This window comes from Mytilus galloprovincialis, chromosome 8 (assembly GCF_965363235.1).
Source record: "Mytilus galloprovincialis chromosome 8, xbMytGall1.hap1.1, whole genome shotgun sequence".
Lineage (NCBI taxonomy): Eukaryota > Metazoa > Mollusca > Bivalvia > Mytilida > Mytilidae > Mytilus > Mytilus galloprovincialis.
In genome coordinates this window covers 68636017-68648109 of record NC_134845.1, presented here as the reverse complement: position 1 = coordinate 68648109, position 12093 = coordinate 68636017, and the positions used below count along the sequence as shown (strand labels likewise).

The following is a 12093-nucleotide window of genomic DNA, read 5'->3' as shown; positions in this document are numbered from 1 at the left end:
AACTTTACACACTTCTTTGTTATATTAATCTAAAGATCTGTATACTTTTTGGTGATGATTCAAAATTTCATTTTTGAGTTATTGAGTATTTTGTAAAAAAGGGGGAGGGGTTTTTTACATGTCGTGCCGTATCTCAAAAACGATTTATGATTGTTGCTTAAAACTTTACACACTTCTTTGTTATATTAATCTAAAGATCTGTATACTTTTTGGTGATGACTCAAAATTTTATTTTTGAGTTATTGAGTATTTTGTAAAAAAGGGGAGGGTTTTTTTTTACATGTCGCGCCGTATCTCAAAAACAATTTATGATTATTGCTTGAAACTGTACACACTTCTTTGTTATACTAATTTAAAGATCTGTATACTTTTTGGTTTGATTCGAAATTTTATTTTAGTGATATTTGTAAAAAAAAAAGGGTTAGGGGTTTCACATGTCCCGCCATGTCTCAAAAACAATAAATGGTTATTGCTTAAAACTTCCTCAGAAACTATTTATGATTATTGCATAAAACTTCCACACAAGACGTCGGGCGTATCATGCGCTCATGGCGCAGCTGTTTATTATTTTTATTAACCTGTGAATGATTTTAATTCTGTATATATTCATTTTATATACTATTAAATAAAATTGAATAACTTTTTCATCAAAAAATGAGTTAGAGTTATCCCCCTTTGTATGCTTAAAGTCGAACAATAATCAACCGTCCTTGGTCTGGTTGAAGAAGTGTAGCAATTGATATTAAAAACTATGAACCAAAAAAACCTGAAAACTCTGTGGAAAAACAAAAAACAAGATGACATCATCTGTTTACAAAAAAACAAAGGTATTGATTGTGTCCATCCCTAACCCATTGACATAATGGTTGATAGGTAAAGAATATGGGGTTAAAGGAATATTTTAGCAGAAACATTTCAGTACGAAGAGTGGCAGAATTGATAATTTTATGCAAAACCAAAATCTCGTTTGAACAAAATTCAGCTGCATTTAAGACATCACAAATACATCACTAATGATGCATTTGGTGCAGATCTTCTACAACTGACAAAATTAGACATTTTAACATGTTTTTATCAAATTTTCACATTATGATTATCGTAATTTCAAATTTTTACGGCAAAAATAATGAGTGAGTGAATGAAACAACTTTCGGGCGCTTTTCTATATTTACCTACATTACGAACACTCTAAGCCATATATTTGAAAGTCAAGGATGTATAAGTATGGAACTAGTATAGAGCCACAGAAAACTAGCATTGATGATTTATGCTCCTTTTATTCATTTATTATTAGTCTACTCTTTTTGTGACCTTGGTGATATTGGTAATCTGAAGTAGTTTATCAACATTGATCTTTACTATGGTGAAAGTGGCATTAAACACCAACAAACAGTCATATCAACCAACCACTTATCTTATTCCATATTTGATTATTGCAAAATTCAATTTACATATAACTTTGTCAGATCAAAAATGTGCGATCTTCAATGACATTATGTAAGAATTGGAGATTTTCCCAAAGTTTTATTGAAAAGTGTACACTCTTAAGAACTGTTTAGATATTAGTAGAACGAAATGCCTCATTCTAGTTTCCAGTTGTGATAAAATTTGCAATCATAGTTTCGTTTCCTGGGGGCTGTCATACTACAATTGAGCTTTTGAACTAATTGATACCAACTGGTAGAATTGAAGTCATGATATCTCTATTCAAAATGTTTTGTCAAGTGCACGAAGATATATTTTGTGACATTTATAAAACCACTGTATTTTTCTTTTTCCATTTCTTAAAAAAAACACAGATCCGCCATACTTTGGTTGTTGTCAAAGGAGGGACAAAAGATACCAGGGGGACAGTCAAACTCATTAAACGAAAATAAACTGACAACGCCATGGCTAAAAATGAATAAAAGACAAACAGACAAACAATAGTACACATGACACAACATATAAAACTCAAGAATAAGCAACACGAACCCCATCAAAAACTGGAGGTTATCTCAGGTGCTCCCGAAGGGTAAGCAGATCCTGCTCCACATGTGGCAACCGTGTCAAGATGATCTCTGCTTTGACTACAATTGATTGGTCCCAGGATTCCGTTTCTCAAAAAGATATAAGCATGAAAAGTGTACTTCCTGTGGTTGAAGACCATGCATTAAGGCAGCAACCATTTGATTTTCTGGGGGGGGGCTATGGTTTTTTTTGGAAAAAAAAGTTTGTTTCCAGTTTTGGGAGAAAAAAATAATTTGTTTTTGATTCTGAGAAAAAAAAATTGTTTGTTTCACCCTCAGCTGCCACTATATGTAATGCTAAAATTGAAAGAAAAAAATTGTTTTTGACTTGTCGCGAAAAAAATAGATTGTTTTTCCCCGCAGGCGAAAAAAAAAAATTGTCCAGAAAAAAAAACCATAGCCCCCCCCCAGAAAATCAAATGGTTGCTGCCTAATAGCCCTTTATATTCCATTTCTTGTATGATATATTTGTTGTTGGGATGCTTTAAATAGCATTGACATATAGCTCACATCTCCTTTTATAAATATAACCTATTGTGCAGTATTGTAACCAAACTTACACAAAAATCAAAATAAGAAGAGGTCGTATGATTGCCAGTGAGACAATTCACCACTAGAGGACAAATGATGTATAACTTAATAACTATAGGTCACCGTATGGCCTCCAACAATGAGCAAAACACAAACCGAATAGCAAGCACAAAAAGGCCCCGAAACGATTAACGTAAACCAATCCAACAGAGAAAAAAAAATTACAAAACAATAAATCAAAAACAAATATGCAATTCAATTCAATTCAATTCAAGGTTTTATTGCCATATAAACTTTACAGTTTGTGACATATAACAATATGACTTACAGCAACAAACAACAACCACTGAATTACAGGGACCCGACTTAGGACAAGCATGTACAGACCACACAGAAAGTGTGTGTTTTTTTTTGGGAGGGGGGGGGGACATGTTTGCTGGCGCAAGAGCTTCCCCTAACCTAAGATAGTGGTGAATAGTACAACATACGAACAAACAATCAAAATCAGTTGAGAATCATATCGATGTAAACCATTCAAAAAACTAACATAACACAAGAGAAACAAATAAATCTGAGAGTATTTGCTGAATATAGATATAGAAAGATGTGGTAATAGAGCCAATGAGACAACTCCCCATCCAAGTCACAATTTCATAATTAAACCAGTATAGGTCAAGGTACGGTCTTGAACACGGAGCCTTGGCTCACACCGAACAGCGAGCTATGAAAACTACCAAATAATACTTGTGTCAAACGGTAATCTATATAAAAAACGAGATTTCAAAATGAGCATACTGAATATAACGAAATCAGAGTTTAATTAGATTGGTCCCAAACTGAAATATCAATCCGAATTCACATGCAGCATCCAATGGATGACCTCTTCACAAGATACCAATTGAAACAGAAATTAACAACTATAAGTCACTGTACGGCCTTCAACAATGAGTTAATTATCAATTTTACTTTGACTGTATGTGATATCCATTTGACGTGGCTCGGTACTTATACATCTCGTCAATGTGTTTGTATTATAATTCATATTTGCTGGTGTGTTTTGTATATGCGACTTTTTGTGTTTCCTTGTTTCTTACAACGTGACTCTGTACTTATAAAGATCCCGTCAATATGTTATTGTTCTATTCATATGCCATTATGTTATTGTTCTATTATATGTCATTATGTTATTGTTCTTTTATATAGTTGACAATAATTTGAACGACAAACGACAAAATTATTTCACTCGTATAGTAGTATTAACCATATATGGATTCTTAAAAATTTTAAAGAACTCCTGGATAATTTATAATCTCGGTCTGTTTCTGATATTAATTCAAACATAACTTTTGATTTTATAACCCTGCATACCCCCATTCCCCATTTGAAATTATAATTGTTTTGACCTGAGACAAATTTCTTTTTTGTGACATTTGCATTTTCTGACGCCCAACACGCGAAACAAGGAATGTGGTTTTTTTTATTTGATAGATGCTTTTTGTGTGTTTTGAAAATGTTGTGTCTTGAGATTGTAACACAGTGATGACTGCTGTAACCATATTTTGACTATTTTACCGATTATGTCTGTTTTGTTCACGCATCGTTGTAAAAATAACGGAATTTAATGCGACTGTCATAAAAGTGAGAGGTTTAGCGCTATAAAACCAGGTTCAGTCCACCATTTTCTACATTTGAAAATGCCTGTACCAAGTCAGGAATATGACAGTTGTTGTCCATTCGTTTGATGTGTTTTATCCTTTGATTTTGCCATTTGATTGGGGACTTTCCGTTTTGAATTTTCCTCGGAGTTCAGTATTTTTGTAAACGCAATTAAGAATCGATTTCAAACAAGTCAAACAGAACAATACAGTTCCACAGTAGATGTCTGTGACTTAAAAAACATATAAATTATACATAAATGTGAACTCAAATTAGAAAAATCCTTAATCATCCTAGATGAAAATGCATCATTTTGAATGTATTATCCAACAAAAAACATTAAGAATCTTCGCTTAATAGCTACTTTCAAATATGTATTTGACTTTTTTATATTATTGTCTTAAATGAAGAAGACTACAAAAATATGTTTATCAAATATTGAATTAACTTTTTTGTTGTCTTACAAGGTATATTCGAAAATTTACTTGATTCTATCAAAATGAATTTATGTATTTATACATTAATTTATTAATAATTGAATCTGAATTTCATTTAATTTAGATTCGAAAACAAAATAAAACTATTTTATAAATATACTATAACAATGAAATATAACACTGAATAAACTCTGGGATATAAAAAGGAACATATGGTATAATATGTCTACTCGAGCTCATTACACATATTTGATCATGTTTTCCACTAATTACGGGGGATTTCTTTTGTAGAAGACGGCCGTGCCATATGTCCCACGTCGTTAACGCCCCAAAAGTGTTAATGATTAAACAAACTTTGTATTTTATTATGCAAGAAATAAAATGTCTAAAAGCTTTTGGTAATAAACATATTACATCTAAACGATAGTTCAATTTTCAAATCGTAAATAAAAAGTTGAGATTTAAAAATTTGATATTCAACTCGTGTTTAAAATTTAGTGTGTAAAACCCTTAAGACGAAATGTCTGGAGGCGTATCAAAATCTTTACATTAAACAAATACCATTATTTACTGATTTTTAAGATTTTTGTTTTCATTTAAACAATTTGAAATCATTTAAATTTAAATGGATCAATTATTAACAAATTTAAGTGAATTTGTGATACTTAATATTTGTTTTCGCAGCATGTACAAGAGTTTATATAGTATACTAGAAATTTCCTGGGCACGAACTTTAAAATAGGGACGTTTTCTCTCTTCTTTTTTTTCTATAGTTTTTTTCTAACAGTTACAAATTCAAAATTTCGAATAGCTTGCGAATATATATTTATTTACAATATAATTTTCGCTTTCAAAAATATCTTTTCTTGTCAAATCCACTAGGAGGCGATAGATAAAGGAAAAAAAATTATCTTTAAATCACGTGATCATCTCCCATCTGTCAATCATTTTAATCAGCAAGGTGGAAATCAACAACACAGGTGAAAAAGCAACGTGAATACAAGGATAAAAAATATATACGAACCCAAAGATAGAGAGAAAAACTAAGATAAGGTATGTAATTTTACTGTTTATATATATACTTATTACATATATAGATAAAAAAAAAAAACATGCACCTAATTTTAGTTAATACACAAACGGTTTGCAACGCAATAGATATGCCTTCGATCTGAAAATATGTTCGATATCTAGATTTTGTCTGGAACGGAATGCATCTACCCTGTTTGATCTTTTCGATTTTGAGAGAGAGAGAAATAAGAAAACCATGTTTTATTTACGCTATTTTTTTAATTGTGTGAATTTATATATATAAGATACAGTAACTATATCATTAATATTGAAAAATATTAAATATTACTAGAAGAATACCAAATATATCCAAACTGATCGTTGCACTTTAAATATATATATTTTTTCATTTCTTACGGATGACAATTTTGTTTTTAATTTGGAGTGTCAATTGGATAAAATCACTCCAATAGAGCAATTTCCATACTGAATGTAAAAGTTATATATTTTAACGTTTGTATGGTATTGTATTGTATTGTCAGTACGTAAAAAATTTCGATGGTTAACTTTAAGTTAAAGTATCTGTAAACATTCTTGGTTTCAAAATTACATAATTTGTAACTTTCCTCATTTTTAAAGTTAATCGTTTCCTGTATTTAACAAGATTTTATAAATTTTGAATTAACACTTGTTTTCTCCAAAAACCAACAGGACACTTTAGAAAGAACAACCTCTAAAGGACTTTAAATACACTAATTTAGGTACTTTTTCATTCGTTTTTGTCCCCAGTCTGACAGATCATTAAACTTGTATTGATGGTAACCCGATGTGAAATGCCCCAAAACATATAATTTTCTAAAATAAACACCTACTACCGCCTTTTAAACCCCTTAAGATATGATGGCGACTCTTTTACAGAAACAGACGATGCTAATTATAAAATGAGGCACCCCATCTATAAACATTAAAACGGCAAATTTAGTACGAGTTTTATTACATTCAGAAGTTATATCTGAAACCCAACACTAGTGGATTAATGGGATTTAGATCAAAAAGCATACAAACACAACATGACAAAAGAATTTTTAAATTACAATTTATACCATTTTGATTGGTTGTAATCGCTCCTAATTTAAAAAAAAATGCACAGAAAAAGAGCATTTTTAGTAAAGTTGATATCCCTCATCAAAGATCATATAATTAACAACTACTGTAAGAAACTGATGGTTAAAATGTCTGTTTTCTGAATGTGTAGTATAAATAAGTAGTGCTCTAAAGTGAAAAAAATGAAACCAAAACAATCAAACACTGTGACAACAAAAATACATCGTGTTGCCCGGTCGTCAGTAGTAGTAGTAGTAGTAGTAGTAGTAGTAGTAGTAGTAGTAGTAGTAGTAGTAGGTAGTAAAAGCAGAAATGAAATGACAGCAGTAAAAGTATATATAACAAGTGATATGATAGATGTTTTATTTTGACCAGTTAGACAAACTTCATTTAAAAAAATCAGGCTCATTTGAAAAATAAATTATACGAATCCACTTCCTCTTCTCCCAAAACACTAATAGTTAATGGGCGTTTTATTTGTGTTGGGGGTTGGGGTGATCTTCTGTCAGACTACCTCAGCTGTTAGATTTTAAAAATCTGACTTAATTTGATGCAATACATGCTAGATCATGCTAAACGTATATGGTCTTATGCCGATCACCAGGAACTTTGATCTGACTGACCAATTTAGTATAAAAATGATTAATTTAAGGAAATGAGCACCTGTCCGTTTGATAAAAAGGTCGTTTCTCACTTTGACACGAGTAAGGGTCAAACATAAGGTTCGGAGAGCTCCGACATGTTCCGATCGCAGCGGGTTTGCTTTGCGTTCGTAAATTCAACCTCGTTATCCTTCATGTTTGACCCAGCTTGTAAAAATAATATATCATTAGAACCAAATCAATCAGAAATTAGATACGGGATCAGGCAGAAATTACATCGTGTTAAAATACCTTTTGACAACCGTGATTAATGTACGTATGGATTTTCTAAAAGATGATTCTCCGTTGGAACACCGATTATTTTGTTTGTCAAGATCACAAAGGGAAACGATATTTCTCCCATTATTGGTTTACGTATTACATTGGCTAAATTTGTGTATACATTTGGATAAAGGGATATTTTCAGCCAGACCACAGGGGCGAGTCATCGTTTCGGATTTATTGTTTTAAAATGCCCCCATAACGCGATATGATATTTTATCCTTAACTTTTATCCTATTTTCCGCTTATTTGGATCAAATTGTGACAAGTGTGCATTTAAAATAAATGAAAGATCTGAATGTTTTGGTTTCTTAACAATAATGATATTTTAAACATTTATTTTTGAAAGATCGTTGTGTCACAAAACGTTAATTTATTCAAATAAAACCACAATTGTATTGAGAGGGTAAAAAGCGCATTTAGTTCTATCCGAACAGAAGCTCCCTGCGTAGAACTAACTCGAATTTATCTGTTAAATTTAAAAAAAAGAAATAATACAATTTCGTAAAACGAAAACAAACAGTTGACTTTGATAGATTTCAGAGCTGTAGTTTTCTACCAGATTCACAAGTGCGCGACAAATCGCTTGAGTAAGGAGGCAACTATCCACCAGACACCAACTGACGTATAAGTTAATAACTATATAGGTCGCCTATGTCCTTCAACAATGAGCAAAACCCATACTGCATAGTAACATATACAGAGCCGTGGTAGTTAGTTGGGGCATCAGACCATTAACACAAAGGTTCCTGGATCGATCCCCGGCCCCGGGAGAAAATGTCAGGTAGTGAATTTTCGGCTCCCCCTCGACACCATTTGCGAGTATGGTCTTAAGGAAACGATGATAGTCCGTCGGTAGGGGACAATAAATGGCTAACCCGTGTTAAGAGTGAGCATATCTCTTGCACGTATAATAGACACCCTTGTAGACTTCAAAAAAGAGCAGACTAATGCAGCTATAAGGCAGCAGTCGCACCCACAAAGTGGAAAGGGATTAATATAAGTTGCAATAACTTGTTTCCCAATCCACTATAAATAAATATGTGTAAACTAACATGTATAATGTCTACTGTAGATTTGAACTTTAGAACCATACTATATATATAGCAGAGTGCAGATCTATAAATCTTGAGTATATAGTTAACTGCATTCAGCATGCCTCACCTAAGGCATTTAAAAATTAGGAACACCAATGAACCTTTTTTTCGTCTTTGGTGCACTTCACATAAACTGTTTTCTCCACTGAAGTTCATTTGAAATATAGTGTTATGGCATCAATTTATATGTTTAGTCAATGTTTGACAAGTAAAAAAGTAAAATAAATCCATAAAAATATGTATAATTAAATCTGAAAATACAGTTTTGCAAGTTATCTTTGAATATGCATGTGCTAATGCATTTAACCTGTTTGCACTGTCGTGTACGTCTGCTAACTATAAAAAAAATATACTTAAGCGACCAAATTCTGAACAAAATATTTTTGAAAATATAGGCTATGGCAAACGTACTTTGTGTAAGATCTCACCTCAATGTATATTAATTCTGGTAGCTCATTTATCCGTATCTAAGCTCACTGCCATGTCATCTGACCGGAATAAAAATATTTCTTATACATTAAGACAACCATTTGGCATTTTCATAAAGGTCATAGCGGCCATTTTGAATGTCTTAAATTTGTTATTTTACAGTGTGATTATGGTGTTTTACATCATATGATTATAGGCAGTGCAATAAAACTTTCTTTGTAAGTCTCGTAAAAATCTTTTTATTGCAAAATGTTTGCGATGGATTAACTTTGCACAGGTGCATTTCAATCGTTTGTTGTAGTTTGTTTGTAAACAATTCTTTTCTGCATGAGGCTCCAATAATGGATGTCAAGTTAGACTTTATTTGTCGAAAATGGAATACTTCCATAGTCTTCCATCAAAGATAGATATTTAAGAAAATTATAAAAAAAAATCAGGAGAACATGCCCTTTATAGTATGCTGTTTGGTGTGAATACCTTACTTTGACCAATAATGGTTTTATTTTACTAAATGTGCATGCTGACTTGGATGGAGAGTTGTCTCATTGGCACTCATACCACATCTTCTTATATCTTTTGAGTCCCCTGCAAGAAAAATAACGACAAACAAATATGTTTTCATATATATAGATCAAGTTTAATCATATTTCTATAGTCGAATTATATTCTTACAGACCGTTATCATACTATGTGGTTTGCTTATGAATTTTTAATTTCTCACAACCCTTACATATGACAGACCTTACATATTTGATACCTTGTTGGTTTTTTTTATATTTGTGTATTTTTAAGTTGGATTTTAGGCTATTCTCTGTCAGACTGTGCATGGCATATATAATTATATAGTAATACAAGTTAATTTAGAAATTAAATATATGTTCTTAATTTAAATTCATGAAATAAAATTAAACAAACCTAATACCATTCAAAGAAATACATGTATAATATAATTTAGGAGTTGGGATTTAGGAAGCGTGCGACAGGATGCATAGATTTATCAAGTACAACTGAAGAATCAAGAAATCAATTTTCAATTGTATTTTTAAACGCGAACTAGCTGATTCTTGAATTTAGCTTGTAGCATTTGTTTATTTGTTGTTAATATTTCCCACATTTAAGATAAATTATTCATATCTATAGACAAACACATGACACTTTGTGTTCGAGCTCTGTAGACTTGCGTGCATGGTGTTACATTTTTACCCAGATCAGAAATTTAAGAAATTTGAACCCCGCCATTCACACCAATACGAATACTATTGATCATATTTTCTTTTGTCATGTAAGATTATTTAGTTACCAATCATTTTATATACTAATCCCGCGGCTTTGAAATTAACAAGTTACAAAATATGGACTGTTACTATGGTAACACAAAACATTTAACGTTCGGGTATTTTGGTCTGACATATACATGTACGTGTACGACAACTTCGTACGCACGAAATTGTTAAAGCGTAAAATTCGACAAAAAGACAAACAATAAGAGTGAACAACACCGTCGGACAGTACCAAAAAATGGGGGATGGTTTCAGATTCTCCGGAAGGCAAAGCAGACCCTGCTCCACATAAAATATAAAAAACCAAATAAAGAAAATAGCACCACCCAATGAGGGGCCCCGAACATGTGTTAAAAATACCATCAGACGTCAAAGCAATCTCTTGAAAGAAAGACTACCACTTATCTTGATAGTAGTAATTTCTGTATAATTCATTAATAACAAAACAGACAGTTCTACAATTAACCATACAGCTATTGTTTGCATTTAGTCATAGTATCATTTTTTTATCTCCAAAGATTCTGTTTGTTTTATCTTGTTTTGGCAGTCATGATTGGCCGTAACTCAGTCGTCAAGTTATTATTGGTTAACTTCACTAAATTAAGGGTGTTGAAGGGAGGTTATTTCGCGTTTGCTAGCAACATTTTATCTTTTTATATTCTTACTCTACATTAGATTGAGGATATAAATGTGCATTTCAAACAAAGATCAATAATTTTCAATTTACGACTGCATGCTCAGAGCATTTCTTGGTAGGGTAGATAATACAATTTGCTCAGAGCATTTCTTGGTAGGGGAGATGATACAATTTGCTTAGAGCATTTCTTGGTAGGGGAGATAATAAAAGTTGAACGGTTTAATCACGGAAAACATTTCTGTACGATTTTTCTTTAATGTACACATCAAGTTTTTAATAGCAAGTATTGAATTTAAATTAATTGGTGAAATTTCGTTTTCAAATCGTTTGATGAATGTTATTTACAAAGTTATAAAGATATAACGTTTTACGAATTATTGATTTTTTATTCACTTTTTATGAAAAAAGTAATTTGTAAAGGTAGATATTTAGTCTTTCATTTTTGCTCTTTTAACAATATTTAAAACCTGTTTTCGGAAGTAAACACAGATATTTTTTCTAAGCTGCTACATAGACAAGTCAATAATGTCAAGAATGACATATTTACATTAATATTTTGCTATTAAAATACAAATTATATGCTGTTATACTCAACCCTAACAATCAACAGTCGTTTTTATTAATCCTTCCTTCATGGGAAGAGTTGAGTTTTAATTGGTTTATAATAATTTTCTCAAGTGTTTGTAAAAAGCCTACACAAAATGACAAATATAATATTTTGAACATTTAGAAGAATTAAAAACCTGCTCACCATTATCAGAAAAATCTAATAAATTAAAATGGGACTGTCTAAGTCGGAAGTATTTTTGGTCGAATATGGAATATTCATATTTTAGTATACATTGACCTATAATTGCAATATATCCATTTATTTGGTGGAAAGTTGTCTCATTGCCATACATCCCACATCATTTTTTTAAATGTTGTCGATGTAGAATATGTTAGGCCTGAAAGCCTTGGGATTTTTTGTAAACTGGCT

The 12093-nt window shown here is 31.6% G+C and overlaps 1 protein-coding gene across 1 annotated transcript in view; it reads left to right on the top strand.

The window, feature by feature from the left end:
* Positions 1-5573: 5573 nt before the first annotated feature.
* LOC143042444 (protocadherin-1-like) overlaps positions 5574-12093 on the top strand; it is a 30148-nt gene continuing 23628 nt past the window's right edge. The window contains exon 1 of the mRNA XM_076214732.1: positions 5574-5686. The gene's annotated coding sequence lies outside the window, so the exon portion shown is untranslated. The remainder of the gene's footprint in view (positions 5687-12093) is intronic.